A 20,492-nucleotide genomic window follows, 5' to 3' on the forward strand; every position below is an offset into this window, starting at 1 on the left:
TTCATACTAAGGTTTTGAAACCTTAGATTTATGCCACATGGCAGTGGATAAGTGTTGACTCCCATTTCTCACTCATCGGTTGGGATTTTGGGAGGATTTTGGAGTTCTGGCAGAAGAGAGATATTTGCAGATTTTCTTGCTGAGTCCGATTATGCAATGGCGCCCATGTTTTGAAGCATCTCAGGTTCTATTTTCAGTAGCGCTCATTACCGTGGGACTATGATTTCTTGAGCATACCTTATGCAGATCACTCTGGTTGCAGTTTGAGCAGTGTGCGCTCATTCGTGGTATGCATTGGGTTGCAGTGGATGATTTATAGGCCATTTGGATGCATTGCGGTCCTTGTTGGATGCGCTGATAGGCCCAAATTGCCTTGTGGGATGCTATTTTTTATGGATGCTTTGCACATGGATGATATTTTAAGCTGAGGGACAACTTTGACACATTGCAGGTGATGCACTGATAGTGCTATGCTCTCTTGGATGAGACATTATTGATGCATATGCCAGTGGACAGTGTTTATGCTTGAGTCATTTGGCACTTATTGGCATTTTCTTTTGGGCCAGATTTGCTCATATGGATGCATAGTATATGCACATGAGTCAGATGCATCTTTTGATGCTTTGAGCTTTGAATTTTGGTGATATTTCACTCTATTGTGGCATACACATTTGGGTGCACCTGGTATTTGTTGTGATTCTCTCTTGCAGGTACTAGCATTTGGGATTTTGCTTTATTTGCATCATGGCATCCTCTTCCATGCCTGAAAAGGAGTTTTTCAGCATTAAAAAGTTTGATGGGACAAACTTTTCTTTGTGGAAAGAACAGATAAGGGATGTGCTTATTCAAAAGAAGCAGATTAAACCCTTGGCAGGGATTGAAGCTAAGCCTGCAAATATGTCTGAGGATGATTGGAATGAGTTGGATGCATTAGCAAAGTCTACTATTAGACTTCATCTTGCAGAGTCAGTTTATTTCACAGTAGTAAATGAGCAGACTACAGAAGATTTGTGGAAGAAACTATGTGCCACTTATGAAAAGGAAACTGCCTCTAATAAAGTTTACCTCATGAAGAGGTTGTTTGAGCTGCAGATGAAGGAAGGGGTCTCCATTGCTTCTCACTTGAATGAATTCAATATTATTTTCAGCCAGCTTCAGGCTCAGAAAATGAATTTTGATGCGGAGACTAAGGCAATATTTCTCTTATGTTCATTGCCATCCTCATGGGATACCTTCCGTACAGCTGTCAGTAACTCTGCACCTGGTGGAGTACTGAAATTTGATGATGTTGTGGGTAGCTTGTTGGCCGAGGAAATTAGACGGAAGTCTATGGATGGCAACAAGCAGGATGCAGCCTTAAATGTGCAAAGGGGTAGATCACAGTTCAGGGGGAAGTCCCAAGAAAGAGGGAAGTCTCGTAGCAAATCCAGGGCACGGAACATTGAGTGTTACCATTGTGGCAAGAAGGGCCATATGAAAAAGGATTGCTACAAGCTGAAAAGAGAGCAAAAGGATAAGAAAAAGAATGCAAATTGGGGTGCAAATCAAAAGGAAGAGAGTCCAAGGGAGGACAAAGGAAAAGTGAAGATCGAGGAGATCAATGCAGTCACACATGATAGTGACAATGATGTTCTCTTCATGTCTAGTTTATCTGCAGAGTTGCTTACCACTTCAGATGATGCATATTCCCAGGATTGGATTTTGGATTCTGGTGCTTCATTCCATGTTACTCCCCATAGGGAATGGTTCTCCACTTATGATAGTGGAAAGACAGGTTTTGTGCATCTTGGAAATGACTATGCATGTGACATAGTGGGAGCAGGTGACATAAAGTTTTCTTTTGCCAATGGGTCTGCATTTGTTTTGAAACATGTGAGACATGTGCCTAAGTTGACCAAGAGTCTTATTTCAGTGGGTCAGCTAGATGATGCTGGTTTTCACACCACTTTTGGCTTTCAGAGTTGGAAAATTCAGAAGGGCTCTATGCTTTTGGCCAGGGGTGCCAAGTGTGGGACTTTGTATCCCTTACATGTATCAGGGGTATTTGATCATGTTGTTGCAATAACCGAGCAGCCAAGCACTTCTTTGTGGCATTGCAGGTTGGGGCACATGAGCCAGAATGGAATGAAACTCTTATGCCGTTTGGGTTATGTACCGCATTTGAGTTTCTCTGATTTTGAATTTTGTGAGCACTGTCTCTATGGGAAGCAGACTAAATCAGCCCATAAAAGAAGGGGAAAGAAAGAGTTTGAAAAGCTTGATTTGGTGCATTCAGATGTATGCGGTCCCATGCCTACACGGTCATTAGGCGGGGCTGAATACTATGTGACATTCATTGATGATGCAACTAGGAAAGTGTGGGCTTATGCTATAGCTCGGAAGAGTGATGTGTTCCAGGTATTTCAGAAATGGCTGGCCTTGGTTGAGAATCAGTCAGGTAGAACGCTTAAATGCCTACGGACTGACAATGGTGGAGAGTATCTCTCTCATGACTTACAGCATTTCTGTGATACACGTGGGATTAAGAGGGAGCTCACATCCCCTCGTACTCCAGAGCAAAATCCAGTTGCAGAAAAGATGAACCGTACCATTCAAGAAAGGTTGCAATGCATGCTTTCCAATGCAAGTCTTTCTGGTGGTTTTTGGGCTGAGGCAATGAAGACTGCAGTGCATGTGATCAATAGATCACCTAGTAAGAGTTTGGATGGTGGTATTCCTGAAGAGGCATGGAGTGGCAAGAAGCCCTCTTACTCTCATTTGCGTATATTTGGGTGTGAGGCATATGCACATGTGCCAAAAGAGCTTCGAAAGAAGCTAGATCCTAAGTCTAGGAAACGCATCTTTCTAGGTTATGGTGAAAGTGGAGAGATGGGCTATCGTCTCTGGGATCCAGAAGCAAAGAAGATCATACACAGCCATGATGTGGTCTTCAATGAGAAGAAGATGCATAAGGCACCCATGAGGGATGTGGAAATGAGGAGAATCACTTTCCAGGATGTGAATCCACCTGCATATGTTGATAGACAGCAAGCTGTCCATGCACCAAATGTGCAAGAAATGGTACAACCAAGTACTCCCACAGGTATACAATCAAGGGTAGATGATGGATCATCTATTGGTGGAAATGATGAGCCAAATGTGGCTGATATGCAAGTGGGACAGCAAGCTGAAATGCCATTGAGAAGATCATCTAGAGTGTCTAGACCGCCTGATAGGTTTGTTCCAGGGGTAGACTATGTGATGCTTACTGATTGCGGGGAGCCTTCTTGCTATAGAGAGGCTATGATGCGTGAGGATCAACGTAAGTGGGAGTATGCTATGCAATCAGAGATGAGTTCACTTATGAAGAATAAGACTTGGGACTTGGTTTCTTTGCCACATGGAAAGAAAGCATTGCCATGTAAATGGGTCTACAAAATGAAGGTCACAGGTGATGATGTGCCTAGGTACAAGGCCCATTTGGTTGCTAAAGGGTTCAAGCAAGAGAAGGGTGTGGACTTTGATGAGATATTCTCTCCGGTTGTGAAGATGACCACACTTAGATGCATGCTTGGACTAGTGGCAGTAGAGGATATGGAGCTTATGCAAATGGATGTCAAGACAGCTTTCTTGCATGGGGATTTGCATGAGGACATCTACATGGTGCAGCCGGAAGGCTTTGAAGAAAAGGGCAAAGAGCATTTAGTTGCAAGCTGAAAAAGAGTCTCTATGGTCTTAAGCAAGCACCTAGAGAATGGTATCAGAAGTTTGATGCTTTCATTCGGTCCCAGGGTTTCAGAAGGAGTGAAATTGATCATTGCCTCTACACTAAAAGGGCTAAGGATAATAGCCTGATAATCCTGGCACTATATGTGGATGATATACTATTGGCTAGCAAGAATACTTATGAGCTAGATGCATTAAAGGCCAAGTTGCATGAGGCCTTTGATATGAAGGATTTGGGACTTGCAGGTCATATTCTTGGTATGCGCATCACGCGTGATCAGAGTAGGAAACTCCTTTGGCTTTCACAAAAAGAGTATGTTACAAAAGTATTACAACGTTTCAATATGGAGGGGGGGAAGGCAGTGAGTACTCCATTGCCTCCATATGTGAAACTGAGTCATACAGATAGTCCCAAATCAGATGAGGAGAGGGCCATGATGGCCAAGGTTCCTTATGCATCAGCAGTTAGGAGTCTTATGTATGCTATGATAGCTACTAGACCAGACATTGCATTTGCAGTGGGAGTTGTTAGCCAGTATATGGCTAATCCAGGAAAGAGGCATTGGGAGGCAGTTAAGTGCATCATGAGGTACATGAAGGGTACCAAGGAGATGTGCATTTGCTTTGGTAAAGGAGACATGCGTGTACTTGGGTACACAGATTCAGACTATGCAGGGCATGTGGATAGTAGGAGATCCACTTCTGGTTATGTGTTCACCTTTGCAGGTGGTGCAGTGTCATGGATGTCTCGTGCACAGAAGTGCGTGGCTTTGTCTACCACAGAGGCTGAGTATGTTGTAGCCACAGAGGGTTGCAAGGAGGCTATATGGCTTGATCGGCTAGTGGGAGATTTGGGGATTCATACAGGTGTACCGACATTGCATAGTGATTCCATGAGTGCTATTCAGCTAGCACGGAATCCGATCTTTCATGCAAAGACCAAACACATTGAGGTCAGGTACCATTTCATCAGGGAGGTACTTGAGGACAAGCGCATAGAGCTTGTCAAGGTTCATACAGATGATAACCCTGCAGATATGCTGATGAAGAGTCTACCTAGTCAGCGGTTTGAGTATTGTCGTGTATTGATGGGCATTGGATAGTATGCTCACTGGTTGTTCTCACTTAAAGGCACATTGACCTTTAAGTGGGAGGTTGTGGGGGTTAAAGGTCACTGTGCCTTAACCCCAGTTATGTACAATACTCAAACACATATATAAATGAATGAAAAAGAAGATTAGAGTGGTTCTGCACCCACCAAAACTTGTGTGGCTCTCTGTCTCTCTCTCTCTCGCTCTCTCTCCTTCTTCCATTCTTGCTTCCGTTGAGAGCACTCTCAATATCCTGTTGCAATAGATGTGCCTGCCAAGCAAACATGTCGCGTACATGGTGAGAATGAACCAAAAAACTTCAGTTCAAAACACGCAATAAAAAAATAAACTAAAATAATTAGAATAACTAACCTCGACAGCCAACAATGCCTCCAACTCTGCAATCCGTGCGTCTCGAGTATCCAACTCATGCCGAGGTGGTGTAGATGTGGGAGGTGGTGTAGATGTGGGAGGCTCCATAGATGTGGGAGGTGGAATCAAAAGTGATCTCGATAGGGCAGAGACCATGTCGTGCAAGGATGAGGCCACTGAATGAACATCCCCCCTAATTCATCCTCTAATAGCTCGCAATGCCGGTGCAAGGATAGTGTGCAGCTTTGATGCCTCGCGTCGACACCAAACACCTATAGTCTGATGCTCCTGACGCCCCATCCTACCATGTCCTGCTCCTGATCCTGGATGGGTACTAAGGTAGTCTACTTGATGACCAAGCACAAACTCGGCGTATAGCTGCATGGAAAATGACATGGCTATCTGATGGTTGTGAGGCAATCGACCACCATTCGTAGCGAGATATCTCAGATAAATGTGCACTGCTATGACGGGGTGCCTACAACGTAAAATATAAAAGGGCTACCCTGATCATGGTCGCATCGCCTCAATGTGACCATCCCAAAACATATCCTCTAAGGCCTACCTGTGAGGTGACTCATGCTCAAACAACTCTCGAATGGCTCTCTAATCCAAGCCATGACCACCGATCTCTGCCTCAGCCTGTGCCTAAAAGGTATCCAAAACATCCTCAACTGTGTCTAATCGACCTAAAGCATCAATGACTGAGTCGAGACTCGCGACCAAGTGAGCGGGTGCCCCAACATCCTATAGTGCCCTCATCCCAGCTCTCAAAATCACTATCTGCATATGAACAGTGGTGCCAGAGCCTATGCACTGGCTGGCGCATGTACAAAAAAACACATGGAAATTGATATTCTATTCAATGGGACTTAATATTATATTTGGGTAATATTAACTAGAAAAGAATTCGAGGCATGATGCTAGATGCAAGGCATGGCGATTCTCAAGGGCCATAGAGGAAAAGGGAACATGAGGGAAGAAGCATTAACATAGGTGGGGACAAAGGATTAAGAGGGGTGGGAATAAAGAGAGGGACTATGCCACAAGGGGGAAGGGAGAGGGGGAAGAGGAGCATGTACATGATGGGAGGTGGAATGTAGAGATGGAGACATCAAGGGAAGAGAGTCGTGCTTTATTGGAGAGATGGGAGGGGGAAATCAAAGTACTAGCTAGGTGGCTTTACAAGAATGAGAATGTTCCATCAAGGAATAGCCCCCTCCTTTTATAGCCAAGAGAGGGGGTCTCTCCCAATAAATGCATCCTCCCACATGCATGGTGTGTGTGGAAGAGTGTCCCATGTGGGCTAGGCGGCTACGCACACTCAATTGTGTGCGACAACCCTTTGCCTCATTTTTCCACATACATCAACCCCCATATCCCAAGTCTAAGATACTCCCTTGGTCTCTTCCCAATTTTATAATACGTTCAAACATCTAGGAGGATAAGTGGAATGTTGGCACAAGGAATCTTGCCACCTCATCCTACTTTCCCATTATTTAACTTGCATTCTTGGACTTTCTACACCCCCCCACATGGGCCTATCCTACATGGAGGGAATAATCCAATATAATATCCGTCTCCACCTATTTTATATTACTTCTCCCATGGTCCTTGGGCCATATCTCACTAAATGTAGGCGTGGGACCACCTAGGTGGAGGGGTGGTGCATGGAGGACCCATGCCACCTTATCATTTTATATTATTACTACCATGGATTATGTACAACACACCTTATGGGTCCTCTTACATGGAAGGGTGGCACATGGTCATGCCCTGCCACCTCAACCCTGGGCCTTATGCACACCATATTTTATTATACTATTGGCACACATACAAGCACACACACATATTTATGCCTTTTACTTTGGTCAAATTTATCCATAACAGTTCCCCCCCCAGGCAGGGAACGCATAGCATTTCCATGCCTGGGACCATCACGCACAAAGAAGGGCTTGAGACAACGCTTGTTGATCACCTTCTTGCCATATGGCTCATGCAGCTCCTAAACTTGTACAGACCCATTGCTATGTTCCTCGATGACTTTGTATGGACCAGTCCACAGTGGCAGGAACTTCTTATCCATTTGGTGGTCCAATTTGTTATCAAAGCATAGCACAACATCCCCCTCAACAAAGTGTCTTTCCCATCCCTTGCGAATTTTAGCATCCAAGCAGGCCTTTTGTCGATTCTTTTGGATCTCTGTTTGATGTAGTGCAAGGCGTCGGGTTTCATCTAACTTCTCAAGTTGTACCAACCTGGCCTCTACATGTTCATCTTCTATCATTCTCTGTTCTCGTGCCAATCTCAAGGCCGAAATCTCACTTAGTACCGTACACCAACTCAAAAGGAGTGTGACCTATAGACGTTTTATGAGTGATGTTGTAAGCCCACACAACTTCAGTGACCTTCTGATCCCACTGGCTCCTGTTCCCTATGGCCATTTTGCCCATGGATTTACAAAGGAGGCCATTGGTCCACTCCGTTTGTCCCATGGATGCTAGATGATAGATGCTAGAAGTGCGGTGATCAATACCCATGTGATCCATGAGCAATTCCACTGCTTCATTTAAGAATGGACTCCCATGGTCAGATACTATTTCCATGGGTGTCCCAAACCTTGTACAGATACGTTCAAATATGAAATTTGAAAGTGCCTTACCATTTGCAGCGGGGATGGCGATAGCTTCAGCCCACTTAGTGACATACTGAGTGGCTACCAAAAGATACTTCTTTTTGCGGGTAGTCATGGGTAGGGGCCCAACAAAATCTATTCCCCACTTCTGAAACGGATGGATGGACATCACTGGGTGATGTTGCCCAGGACGGAAATCCTTCCTACCAAAGAATTGGCATGGTTCAGAAGTTTTGCAATACATAATGACATCCTTGAACAAGGTCGTCCAATAGTACCCAGCATGTAAAATCTTCTTAGCTGTATAGTCACCGGCATAGTGGCCTCCACAAAATCCATCATGATAATGCTTCAATACCTTAGGTACTTCATTTGCATCAATGGCCCACCGTCTTAGTACCCCATCCAGGCCTTGATGGTATAACACCCCATCAAAGAGAGTTTAGCGCCTACTATCTCTATAGATTTTCTTTCTCTCATAGCTAGTACTTTCTGGAGGAAAGGAGAAAGCGGTCAAAAACCTGTAGATTCCACCATACCATGGATCCCCAACTTCTATGGCTACTACAAGGGTTACATTGAGGCACTCCTCTAAATCAATCAAAGCATTCTTCAAGTTGGAACAACCCCCTTTTACAATTTTGAAAGAAAAATCATATTCTTGTAAAATTGCCAACCATTTGGCCAACCGGCCCATGGGATTTGGTGATTGAAGAACCTGCTTTGCAAGACCATTGCTACAGATTATAATGAAGGACATTCCAGCAACATAATGCTTAAATTTCTCAATGCAGAACACCAAAGACAAAGCATGCTTGTCAACCTCAGAGTAGCGTCGTTCAGTTTCGAAGCAATTGTCGAGAAGCAAATTGAACGGGATACATGAACCAATCCTCCCTTTGCTGGAGAATAATACCCGCCAGAGTGTGCTCACCAAACCCAGGATCGATATACAAAGTCTTTGACCAATCAAGATTGTGTAGAATGGGTTCTGAAGCCAGAGCACTCTTGATTTGTACAAACCCATGATCACAATCCTCATCCCAAGAGAAATCAACTCCATCTTTTAATAGCATAGTCATGGGTCGCGTCAAAGCAGCATATTGATCAATGAAGCGGCAATAGTATCCTGCTAGATTGACAAATGAGCATACCTGATGTTTGGTTGTTGGCAGGGAGAGATTGAGGATAGCTTCTACCTTCTCGGGGTCAGGCTTGACGCCCTCAGATGAGACAATATGTCCCAGTAACCTCCCTTGATGGCTCCAATGGTGCATTTATCACGGTTGAGGCTGCCATTCGCATCATTGACCCTTTGGAAGGCCAACCTAACCTTCATGACATGCTCCTTATGTGTCGAGAATATACAAAAATCATCTAAAAACACCTCCAAGAAAACCCCCAAATAAGGAGCAAATACCATCTGCATAAATCTTTGAAAGGTAGCAGGAGCATTGGTGAGGCCAAATGGCATTACTTTGAATGCAAATGTCCCCCAAGGTGTGGCAAATGTGGTTTTAAGCACATCCTCCTCAGCAATTCTGATTTGATAAAACCCGGAGTAAACCATCACAGAAAGTATACATCTCATGACCACTTACCTTCTCAAGAATGAGTTCTTGAAAGGGAAGAGGATGATGGTCCCTCTTGGTGGCTGCATTGAGTTTCTTATAGTCGATGTAGACCCGCCACTTGTTGTTTTTCTTTGGGGTGACTACCACTGGTGAAACCCATTCAGTATTGTGAACCGGAACAATAAACCCAACTTCTACAAGTTTCTGCAACTCTGAGCGCAAAGCATCGGTTTGTAGGGGCCCTAATCTCCGATACTTCTGAGCCACAGGCTTCGCATTAGGTTTCAGCTCTATCTTGTCTCTATGGCAATCACATGGCAAAGGTGGCGGTAGCTAGTTGCGAAGAGGTCAGGGAAATCTTTGAACATCTCTAGGAACTCGTCTTTCTCACTTGGAGTGAGGTCTGGGGAAAGCATAGATTCAAGCTGTTGAGGGCTAGCTGTTACCTTTTCTGCAGGTGGAGGGGTCAGAGACACCCTCATCTAAACTTCCTCCTCTGAGAACTCCTCCCCCCCATCTGATTCTTCCATTGATTCAGACATCGAGGATGAGAGAGTATCATTGTCTTGCTCCTCTTCTTCTTCTGGTTCCGTGGCACCTGGTTGCACCAGGATCTTCTCCTTAGAAGCACCAAAAGACATGTGTCCTATCTTCCAATAGCTAACTGCATCACTCTTTCTCAACCATGGTCTTCTGAGTATGACTGGGTAAGTCCTGCCTGTATCTTTGATGTCCTCTACATAGAAATTGATGGTGGTGGTCAACCCATTGACAGTGATGGGCAAATCCTCAATGACTCACAGGGTTGTGAGTCGTCGACGCGATCTGCTACCTTGATTCGAGTGGAGGAACGCCTTGTGCATTTCAAATTCAATTTCTTCATGATTCAGGGCACCATGATATTACATGTAGCTCCCCCCATGGCAATTATGTATGATGACATCTACTGTATGTGGGTGCCGATCAATTTCTTCAGAGATAGAAGAGACCTCTCGTACCTTTCCCTTTTTCTTGCTCCTCCTTGTTGAGAGCCCTTGCTATGGTTCACACTCACCTTAGGGCTTAATGCTATTAGTTGAGGGAGCGTGATGCTCAAAGACCGATGAGCAAGGTCCTGAATGACTGAATAGTCCTCTTGCCTCGAGCCGATGGGAAAATCTGAGGGCGACCACTTACTCCTGTGATATCTTTTAGTCTTCTCTGTTGGTGGGTCTGCCATCTCAGCATCTGAGGGCTTTGAGAAGGACACCTTCTTCCTAGGGCGGCCCAGTCCATGGTTTGGAGAGGGCTCCGAGGTGGTATGACTTCTTTTCCCAAGGTCAAGGATCTCTATGTCAGAATCCTCAGTGCTGCCTGATTCACTTAGAAGATTCACCCTTGGAATATTGGGACATTCTGTGCGATAATGACCCTTCTGGTGGCACTCGTAGCACACAACATTAGCACGTTCTCTTGGAGGGAGATTGGCTTGATTTCTAATGCCCACCATCTCAAGCCGAAGATCATTCAGGGCCTTGGCTAGGTCATTGACTCCGGGTTCTTTAGCAGGAGGGGGCGGGGGAGTAGGAAAGAGGGGGGCTTGTGGGCAAGGCTGGGGAAATCTTCCAGGTGGAGGTTGAGGATATACTCCTTGTTGAGGGTAAGGATCTAAGGGAGGACCATACATTTGAGGTGGAGGCAGTGGATACATCCCTGATGAGGGGTGGGGGTATGCCCCTGAGTTAGACCCCCCAGGTTGTTGTTGCAAGAATTGAGGGGGTTGCAGAGGGACAATCGTCTTCTTTGAAGCGGGGTCAGACTGAACTTTATCAAACTTTTGAGCAATCTCATGTGCTAGCACCATAGTTTCTAGATTCTCCCATTTAAGCTTGAGGCGGAATTCATCACTTGCTCCTGCTATAAGGTAGCCCAACACATGCTGAGTCATTCTGGCTCGAAATCCAGCATTGTCCTCCTGCATGGCAATTAAACGGTCCAGGAGCACGGCCGCTCGATCCACATATCGACGCGCTGTCTCGCCTTCTGACTGTTTCAAGTTTGCCACCTGTAGGTACACATTCTCTGGCTCCTCTTCTTTGTCGAAATACTCAATCATCGCTGCTGTTAACCTTGGCCAACTTTGGGAACGTCGTCGACTTGCTTCTCATACCACACTTGAAACCCTCTAGAAATGTGGGAAGAACCAACAGCCATCTATCTTCAGTAAGAAAGTTGAGAGAAACACAATGGCGCTTGAAGGCCACAAGATACTCATTTGGATTTTCTTCAACCCGTCCATAGAACATGGGAATGTCAGCCATGCTTAGAAAATGGAAAAGAGAGAGACGAAATGAGGCTTATCTATTGGCAAACAATGGAAAGAGGTAGCTTGAATTGAAAATTAGGCGAAGATACATCCACAAAGCACACATAGGTAGGGTAGGGTGTGATTGGTGTATTGTGAAATACTACACGGGAAGAATCTTCAGCATAGAATAGCTCATAGACAATTTTAAAAGGACCAACCCTCATGATATCACATCCATCTTTACAAGCGAGGGTTAGAGACACAACAGTTGGAGAGCTTGCACATCACCTTCAGCTTCTTCCCATTCTTGTAATCGCCATGCTATTTCTTCAAGGGGTGTGCGTTCTGGCATCCTTCTTTTGAGCAATGTCCTTGAGGACCTTTCTGATGATCTTCTGAAGTCGGTAAACTCGTATCAAATATGTCCAACACTTAGTTTCATGATAACCACAACCTTTGCATTCCTTATAAATGATAACCCTCCTTTGTGGCTTGCAGCTTTGTTGGGGCGATGCTTCCACTCGCTTCATGCGTGATTGAAGTACAAGCTTCACGTGCCAAGAAATTAGCAACTATATTTTGAGCTCGAGGGATATGCTAAATTTTATCCTCTTCAAATTGTTGACAAAGTTCCAATGCTTGTTGATGTCATGGAACCAAGCCTTTGCTCCGCACCTTCCACCTTCCACTAACTTGTTCACACACGAGTTGAGAATCTCCTTGCACCTAAAGTTGCTTGATGCGATGTTCTTGCACCTTTTGTAGCCCAAAAATGAGTGCCGAGTACTCAGCTTGGTTGCAAGTACTTGTTGGTGCAGACTTGCTATAACAATATACCTCACCCCCTGGTGAAGTGAGCTTCACACCCACACCAGCAGCCTTGGTCCAAGGTTTGTATGTGCCATCAAATTGGAGGAGCCAAGATGTCATCACACCAAGACTAAAATCCGGACATCCCAAGTTTCTCGGTAGTCCAAGATAGGTAGAAGGAGAGGGTGGGGAGAATTCAATACTTGAGCAAGACATTCAGCACCAAATAAACTTGCAATCCTTTGTTGATAGTTTATTTTTAGAGCAAAAAGAATTACAACTTGAAGCTCAAAATGATTGAGAGAAATCAAAACTCATATTACATGCCAATTGTATCAATACAAAAATCAGTGATACAAAGATATCCCAAGTGGCATTGTTGAGATAAATAAAAACTCATATTATAGGTATTGTATCAATACAATGAGTGAGTCATAATCAAAATCTAAAGTAGTTGCAACTATGATGACAATATGTAGCCTTCATCTGCTATTGAAGGAGGCTATTGATCAAGCTGAGGCTGCTCTCATCAAGCTGAAGGAGGCTGTTGATTAGGCTAAAGCTGCTCATTAGGCTATTGATCAGGTTGCGGGGCTGGTCATTAGGCTGTTGTGAAGGCTGAGGTTGCTTATCAGGCTGTTGTGAAGACTGAGGCTACTCATCAGGCTAATGTGGATCCTCACTGGAAAGCTTCTCTCCCACTTTGGTTTTGTCCTCAGCCCGCTGCTCCTTCTCTTCAGCAACAGTAGTCTCCTTGCTTCCTGAAGCACTAGCCCTAGATCTCACTCTGTGTCTCCCTTGGGATACTTTATGAGCATAAGTTAATAGCTTTGTTATGACCATGGATCTATATCCATCGACATAGACGGATGTAAAGCTATCCTGTAAAGCCTGCAATTACTAAAAATAATAAGAAAGATTAGATTATATTTTGTTCACAATGGCATTTGTACAAGAGTCATTATGAATATATAGATTTATATACTTACCCTGTCTGGTGTGGCAGATCTGCAAAGTAAGTATCTAACAAATAACTGGCATGGATCATTGTCCTCCACCCACTTGAATTGGGATCATCCTGTTGTGGCACTTGCACAAACTTAACAACCTTAGGATATGGTTTATATAATTGAGGAGGCCAAAAACATCATTGAACATCCACAAATGTCCTTACCTTTAAGTCAAAAATCTCAACACTATCAAGCAGGTCCACATTTGGAGGACAATGATCCAAGACATCCAATAACCTTTTTATGCCTCTGCAAGATAAAATCCTATTGTTAGCAATGGTGAAGTAACAACTTAGAGCACTATTTATATAGGGCTATATTAAAGAAAGGAAACATACAGATCAAGGTCCTTATGTGCTCCGTAAAGAGAATTCATACGAAAGGCTTGTTTTTGTTGAAGAGCAATACACAATAGGCTGGACCTATGGTTGCTGCAAAAAAAAGATAGATACATAAGTCAACATTACAACAACGAATGATAGAAGAAATTAAGTAAAATGTATTATTCACTTACTCAAAGTGATAAGGTAATAGGATGAGAGTAATCAAGGTCAAGTCACAGTGTTTGAACCACTTGACAAGATCACTTGTAGGAACCTTTGGATTTCTTAGTAATTGAGATATGCAGGGATCAAGTACATGAACCTCAAGTTGTTGCCACTCTTTTAACCCTCCTCTATACATGCTGGTAAATATATTGTTATCAGTGCATTGTAGAAGAAACTGAGTCCATATCATCAATTAATCAAGAAACTCAACCATATTCATCACCTAAGCATGTAGATCAATTACCTGAGAACAAGAAAAAGAATTGTATCAGTCACCCATTCTCCTCGTGACATCAAAGCTCCCAAACAGTCTTGGGTCAGTGTTATATCTCTCACAAAAGTGGCATCTTGAAACTTGAGGATAATATTTGATCCCAACTGCATTATCCTTTGATTATTTTTAATGTCCTGTAGGGTAGTCTCTTGGATGAATTGCCTATTGGTAGCATCCCTCAACTCTATCGTGGCCTCCTCATAAGCTGCCTTGCCCCTTGTGTGTGTTACCTCCACTATATTTATACCAACATCCTTTGGTTTCCTTGCTGGTGGCATAGGTAGAATATCCCCCATTTTGAGGTCGACCCAATCACAAGGATGAAGAGGTTTGTCATATCTATAACGAACTCTCTTAATTGTCTCGACATCCTTCACCATCAAGGTGATCCTACAACTATGTGCAGCAACAATCATGCAATCCTGCAAGAGTTCTAACTCCAATATTTAGCTGCCTCTTGGAGGGCCAACAATGCATACCTATGCCATCTATAATCTAATTGATTGTCATTACATATCTCCCTCACAAGCCTTTAAAAGGGAGCCTTTGGTATTGCATATCCCATGGCCTTTTGTGCCTTCTTTATCTCAGCACTGACACCTTTTGAGAAACCCTCCTCTTCTTTGCCTGTTTGAGGATAAGCATGGACTTCCCTCTTCTCTTATGAGGTCCTTCGACACTGACACTAGAAACAGGGGCAGTGGTAGCTTGAGCAATAGGAGGCCCCTTACCAACCACCCTGGCTATCTGCTTTGTCCTTGCCATGATAGTCTTCTAGCCTACAGCCAAGAGCTTCATTAGAGAAGTAGTACCTATTGGCCCTGAGCAAGATAAAACCTATAACAAGTGGATATGCACAAATGTGCTTAAGAAAGCGATTTGGAGGGTTGGGAATTGTCCAACAAGCCAAATCGCTTTCTTAAGCACATTAATGAAAAACTCTAGCAAACAACCTGTTTCTCTCTCACATTCCACCAAATTGATCCAATGTCCAACCCATATGTGAGATAACAAACAAGCAATGCAGAAATCAAAAGTAGTCCCTATTGGCCCTCCCTATTGGCCCTGTAGAGGAAGAAGACCAACACAAAATATGCAACCAAAAACATATGCAAAAATGTGCTTAAGAAAGCGATTTGGAGGGTTGAGAGTTGTCCAACCGACCAAATCGTTTTCTTAGGCGCATGACTGAAATTCTATCCCACACAATCTATTTATCTCTCACATTCCACTAAATTGATATAAATGCCAACACAGCAATGTATAAAATCAAAAGTATCAAAAAGGGTTTGGTGTTAGAATTTGGAGTCATATGTGTGCGTGTTCCCATTATGTGTACCTGTGTGACCATGTATGTATGTGGATTGTGGATATGATTTTGTTTCTTGGTGTGTGAACAGTCAAGTGACCCTTGGCTCTAGAAAGGGTCAAGATTAGATTCAATGTGATACCATTAGTGTTGTAGTTGTGTGCTAAAGATAAAGCTACCCTATCTTATAAAATTGGGCGTTTGTAATTTTCTTAGATAACATCAATCAAACTAGTCCTCATTGCCTCAATCTGTCTTCATTATGTAATCTCTTCCCCCATTTTCAATATTGTACTTGCTATCTTTTTTATTTTTGAGCTAATTCATATTGTACTATTGCACCTTTGTTGGAGAATGACATCCAAAAAATTTGGAGGATTTAATGCTCACAGCACAAGAATTGCTACAATCGATTGCTTCACTGTTTGTTGCTTGTCCTAAAATTTTGCACGTTCCTAGAGTGATTCCTTGGGGGGGTCACTTAGTGTATATATCTGTATCACGTGCATTCAAGGATTCTTTTTTAAATCCCTATGTAGCCTATTTTTAGCATTTCCTTATGCTCCCTCTGTAAATTTTCTCAAATTTTATAAATCTCATAATGTAATTATATTATTTTTCCTAGAGGAATTTTTAATGTCCTTATGTGCAAGGTACTGTTTACTAATTTTGGAGTCATTTTGGAGGCAATTTGAGAGAATCTGATATATATTGTGTCATGCATGTTATTTGAGTCTATACACATGAAAGAGAGATACTACAGTGCAACAACAGACAACATGCAAGTTTCAACCCCGATGGCAGTGCCAAAAGACTAAGAGAAACAAAGAGTAAACAAGCCAAAGCATGTATACCAAAAGTAAGAGAAACAAACAGCAAAGAAGCTAAAGCATGTGTACCATAGAGAGGACATACACACCAAGTTCAATGACTAAAGAGCTCGTGCAAGCCAAAAGAAACAACATTATAGAAACTCTTCATCAAAGATTGGAAACTTTTATAAATGACATTTATGCTTCAAAATGTTACAACACCCATATGTCTGGATTAGTCAAATTGACAAAATATTTTATGATAATACATAACAATTATTTCTTGCCAAATACAAACAACTAGAGCCTTACTATGCCAAATATTGAGAACTTTATGAATTGTATATATCCCAAACTTATATTTCTTTTGATTTCCATTAAACTAGCTTACCAATGTGAACTTGAAGAGAGTATTACCATCAATGGTAACAATTGGGTTCACTACTTCTTGTTCATCTAGGAATCAATCTACCAAATGTTTGATTTGACTTATAGACACATCATTGTCATTGTGCTCTTTTTTTGACACATGATCTACTTATTGGTCTTCTTCTTTGGAATCAGATTCTTGTGCATATGCCTCTGCAAATCTAGCTGACCAAGGTTCTAGCCACCACTTCATGTCCTCACCCATTGGCTTCATTTGTAAATGTTCACACATTTCATGAGTGCTTTTAGCCCTTTCTTCAAAGCTTCAATGATATTGTATTCAATTTTTGAGACACAATTATAGTCTCCTAGATTAACTTCTGGCATTTTCTCTTTGAAATTCCCTTCCAGACATGTCCTCGCTTCTTGTGTTCCCTTGTAATAAATAAAGGACTACTCTCTTTACATTCAAAGTGTGCAAGCATGTTCATACTACCAGCACTATGTAGCATATCCGTCAAGTTATAAGCACGTTCTTGTCCCACCATGCTTCCAATCTTAGTGAAGAAGATTTCAGTTGCATTTGATCTTGTAAGACGTAAAGGGCACATAAGGCTTGGACAAAATTCTCTAAATTACTTTATCGATAAGACCAAAAAATGGCATGAGAGTTGTACATCTAAGAAAGCCTCCTTAGTTATTATGAAGTTTCTATTCAATGTATAGTTGTATGATGAACAATCCAAGACCTCCAAATCTGGAAGAAAAAGGAAACTTTGCCTACCAGATGGACTTAGTCCACAAGGCTCAAGTGTGGCGACAAGAAGATGTCAATGTAGTATCCGGAAATTTCAAGATAAGCTTGTGTTCCCAACATGGTCCTCTCTTTTCTATGCATTCCATTGTTTGCCAATTCTCCCAAACACCATTGCACTTGTCTACTACATATCCTTTAAGCTCCAGCCCAATTTTGGCGATCATCTCACCTAACATCTCCCTCCCTTAAAATACGCTTGTCAATGGAAAAAGCATCATACAAAATAATAACATGATTTAAGGTTATCCAAACATTTCCAATAGCCAATTGCCACTTAGGCTAAATAAGAACATTGACTAATTTTTTCTCATTATGTAAAAATTCTTGATCATCTAGCCCATAAACTTCATTTTCTAAAAAATTTGCTGAGAGTGGCCATCCCCATCCCATTTGATCCTAAATCTACTATCTTTTTTATCTATATAATTATTTTTTTATACAACATTAATGTCCTCATCAACAATTTTGGTGATAATCCAACCAAGGGCAAAGATGTCAGATTGTGCACTATATCTCCTTGTTCTACAAAAACTTGTAACTCTGGTGCAGGCCAATGTTTTTTGGCATGGTCTTGGTCATGATGGTGAATCCGTTGTGTCCAATCTTGATCACTCTCATACTGTAGCCTCTTCATTTTCTTAAAGGCATTTCTATGGTCCTTTAAAATGTCTTGTGCCATTCATGGGAAAGATGTGATCCAATGTAGATTGATAGATTGTTGTTAGTGTGTTGATAGCTTGAATTCAAGAGTGTCGTCAAAGAGTGTTGGTGAGAATGTTGCATGGATGTGTCATGTTTTAGTTGTTGATGTTGAATTCTCTGGCAATGAGCAAGGGGTTCCCACTGTCTATCAGTCTTAGTTGACTTTCAGATTGTTGTGAAATCATTGATGTGTGTTTCACGTGATTTTTATAATCCAATCACACGCTTTTTTTGGGAATCTTTGGTTCTTGAAGGTGGCACTTATTATTTCTATGCCTTTGTTTGCTCTTCTTGTGCTTGTGTGATTAGATGCTGTCTTCCTCTACATATGAGTGAAAGCCACCAAGAAGATGCCATCAAATCAAGAAAGGCTATTAAATTTTGGCAAAGGGGATGTGTTGCTTGGTTGTTTCTTGTCTCTTGCAAGCATAAAATGTCAGCAACAAACATGAGGTTGTTATCTACTACCAATATGTCTTCTTTGTGCGCATTGAATGAGACAGTACTGAGTAACTCAATATTATGTGAGAATTCTGGTATGTTTGGATTTGCTTTTGAAGGAATTCCCATCTTGTTGATGTTCGTAGGGACAATATTTCCTTGAGAACATTGCTATTAACTTTTATGTGTGTGTTTTCTAGTTTGTTGAGTAGGAATATATAATCTGTGGATGCAATTTGTGAAAGAGTTATATTTGTTGTGAGGCCGTGGATTCAAATGTCTTGTGGCTCAAATGCTACATTTGTCATTGTTAGTCCTTGCAATCTATATATTGTTCTTGCATTGGCTGGTTGTATTGGGAACTACTTTTGTGTGATAGTGTTTAGGGAATATTTTTTTTAGTGATTTGTTGTAGCAATGTCCATGTTGGTGGTTTTTCCTAATTGTAAATATGTCAATTTTCATATCAAGCTTTTGAACCTATGTTGGTGTTTGGGAAGTCAATCCAGACTATTGGCCATCATTCGCTCATGCTCAGAGTTAGAAGTTTCCATCAACACCATTTCTAACGATGCCATCAAGAATGTTTGTATTTCCTGTGCATATTGCCACTATCATTCCTTCCTTTAGTGCTAATGAGGCATGTATTCCAGCTGTTGCTTGTGCATTCTTAGGTGCCTTGATTGGTCTATTTCATGTTTTGTGTTTTGTGTCAACTGCTTATAGTATGTGAGGTGCTTCTAATAGCTTGTTGACAATATATTGATTGTGGCTTTCCTTCTATGCATTAGTGTAGAAGAGTTGTGCAACTACTGTGTCTAGATTTTATTTTCTATGCAATGTATCATTGATGTAGCTTAGATATTCATTGGTTTGCTAGCCAATTTGAATTGTGTTAAGGACTTCTATGAGCTTGTTGTCCTTCTAATGCATTGTCACCATCAATTCATAGCATCAAAGGTGTTTTTCCTAGTATGACTCCTCCATGAGGGTGGTTGTGCTGAGAGTTCACGCTCAACATCTTGTGATCATGTGTGCATAGCACCATCACGTGATCATATGTGCATAGCACTAACCCAATAGAGTGCTATAAAGGAAAGGGTTAGATGCCCTAACCCTAACCCTTAATGGGTTTGTATATATTCTACATTTTTAACTAAATCTAGTGTACAGTTGGTCATTTGTGGTGTGCTCTCTAGCTATGCCCTCTCTCCTCATCTCCACTCTTCTCCTCTCCCCTCTTCATATTTTGTCATGGTATCAAAGTATCCTTTCCTTCCGTTGAGGCACTGTGATCTGCATGCGAGAGTATGAGAGTGTGATTGATTGAGAGATCGAGAGATCTTTCACTTCCGTTGAGTGATGGAGAAAATTCAGTTCATTTTGGAAGAAATTCCGTCCACTTCCGTTCATTGAGAGTCCATTCCTTTGAAAGATTTTCATTGCGAAAGTGTAGAGACATTCAGCTGAGTTTGTGAGAAAGATAGGGAGAGTTCTTCATTGAGAGATATCCAGTCTTATAAGCAAGAGAGATTGCATTAAAATGCTTCTTCTAGAAGAATTCTTGTTCCTTCCATGCTTTGATTCATTTCCTTGAGAAAGAGATAGATCTCTCGTATGAAAAGATGACACTATAGGGCTTCTTATGCTGTCAAGATTTGGTGCTTGGAGAAGTGGCAGAAGGAGGCAACTATAGCACCGCTCATGCACAGTTAGCCCACCGAGCTCCTAGCCAC

At 42.2% G+C, this 20,492-nt stretch overlaps 1 pseudogene; it reads right to left on the reverse strand.

The window, feature by feature from the left end:
* The window catches only part of LOC147904345 (uncharacterized), a 40,512-nt pseudogene extending 26,096 nt beyond the window's left edge, over window positions 1–14,416 (reverse strand).
* Between the last annotated feature and the right edge of the window lie 6,076 nt (window positions 14,417–20,492).

This window comes from Dipteris shenzhenensis, chromosome 2, assembly GCF_047967505.1.
Source record: "Dipteris shenzhenensis isolate YYH24624 ecotype China chromosome 2, Dip_SZ_1.0, whole genome shotgun sequence".
NCBI classification, from domain to species: domain Eukaryota; kingdom Viridiplantae; phylum Streptophyta; class Polypodiopsida; order Gleicheniales; family Dipteridaceae; genus Dipteris; species Dipteris shenzhenensis.